Genomic DNA, 2,301 nt, shown 5'->3' on the forward strand with positions numbered 1-2,301 from the left:
CCCTAACCCTGCTGGGTTCACTAGATAACAAACAAGAAGTGATATAAATGTCAGACTGCTTACTAGTCTAACCCTAACCCTGATGGGTTCACAAGATAACAAACAAGAAGCGGTAGACTGCTTACTAGTCTAAACCTAACAAACAAAAATGGTAGATGTCAGACTGCTTTACTACTAAACTAGTCTAACCCTAACCCTGCGGTTCACTATAGATAACACACAAGAAGCGGTAGATGTCGGACTAATTACTAGTAGTTTTTACTTGTTTATTTAAACTATGTAGGCTATTTGATGAGATTAAATTACTTAATTATTAAGATTACAATAAATTACAATATGCAATGAAATGTATTTTATGTAACTGTAATAACTGATAATCAGCCCTCTTTAAATTAATTGATAATTTTAAAAAATCAATAGACAAAATAAAAAACAAACAATTTTAAATATAAAATATACTTTTTCTAACGTTAGATCTTCGAGGTTTATAAACCTATTCTACGGAAGCCCGTTCGGGCCACAAGTTAACTATATTTTAAAAGCTGTTATCTGGCGGCCGCCACTTAATTATCTGGCGGCCGCCACTTAATTATCTGGCGGCCGCCACTTAATTATCTGGCGGCCGCCACTTAATTATCTGGCGGCCGCCACTTAATAATTAGTACATGTCCCGTCACGTGACATGTACGTGCATTGGATCAGAGGCTATGTTGCATGCAATAAAAGGCAGGCAATGCAATCATGATTATGCACATGCTACGACGGCAGGTTGCCTAAACATTGGAAAAGGTTGTTACGGCTCTGTTAGTTTAGCGCCCTCTATAATAAAAATTGTCTAATATGTCCGCTCACAAAGATAACGTGTTCTATGCGTAGGTCTATCTAGAAGAGACACAAAGTGGCGGCCGCCAGATAATTAAGTGGCGGCCGCCAGATAATTAAGTGGCGGCCGCCAGATAATTAAGTGGCGGCCGCCAGATAATTAAGTGGCGGCCGCCAGATAATTAAGTGGCGGCCGCCAGATAATTAAGTGGCGGCCGCCAGATAACAGCTTTTAAAATATAGTTAACTTGTGGCCCGAACGGGCTTCCGTACTATTCCTTTATATAATAATGACATAAGATGGTAAAATGAAGAAAAACGTTTCAATTCCAGTTTTTTAAAGTTCGACAAATAATAAGATTAATTAAACACGCCTGTAAAGGGGATGTCCGCCCAGCTACTCAAAAATAGTCGACACTTGAGAGTTTAGGCCTACTTTGCTACTGAATAGATGCAAGCTTTGCCCCTATACCTGAAAAGGAATTTAATACAATATTGTAAAATTAATAAATTATTGTGTGACATTGATTGAGGCTTCCAATTACATAATATAATACTATAAGGGTGTAATTAAGGCATGTAGACATGGAACCTATTATTAGCTCAATATTACCCCATGTATCCTATGTTTCCAATCAAAAGACCCTCAATATCAGACCTACATTGAAATGTGACCTTCTATTGGTGTCGTTTTATGTCTAAAATGTAAATTGATGTCTGAGTTAATTTGATGTCTTTGCGGAATTACGTGACAATAAATACATTTACAATACATCGATCCTCCTTGGTTTGTGAAACTCATTATGCAGAAACACATGCACAGCGTATTCATTATTATTAGCTTGTCGTTTGTTTTTATTAGACTCGAAGGACCAACAAAATCCAATTTAAAGAAAAATCAATTCTTGACATAACCTTTTAACATTCACGACGCTCGCGATGATGCAGAGCTTGCAAAAAACCAACAAAATATAATCAAATCTAACGCTTTTTAATGCGTATTTATATTTAATTCATGGTTTAAATCATTCCTTTTTCTATGGTGTCTAATTATTATACTACCAAGTAGGCCTAATTAGTTAATATTTACTGTCATGCGGGTTTCTCTCAATCATCAACAATCATGATAATTTCAATAATTTGATGGCATACCCGCAGAATTGTACAATTGATATGGAATTTATTATTAGGCCTATGTGTAAGACTACGAATTCCTTATTGCGTAATTCCAGCTCCGATCCAGCATTTTACCTCTCAATGATAAATTAAAACGCATTTGTGGGTGTTTCTTGTCAGAAATTTTGTACCGAAATTCCGAAATAAAAATGTGGCCGTCAATCAAGGTGCTCTAATTATCACCACATATTACTCAGATTCTATTTCTACTTTCTTCAATTCTAACTATTGTCGATCCGGAACAATGATTCTTTTGTGATGGTAATGCGGTATATAAATAATATATGGTAGTCACAATTCTTT

This window comes from Antedon mediterranea, chromosome 3 (assembly GCF_964355755.1).
Source record: "Antedon mediterranea chromosome 3, ecAntMedi1.1, whole genome shotgun sequence".
NCBI classification, from domain to species: Eukaryota; Metazoa; Echinodermata; class Crinoidea; order Comatulida; family Antedonidae; genus Antedon; species Antedon mediterranea.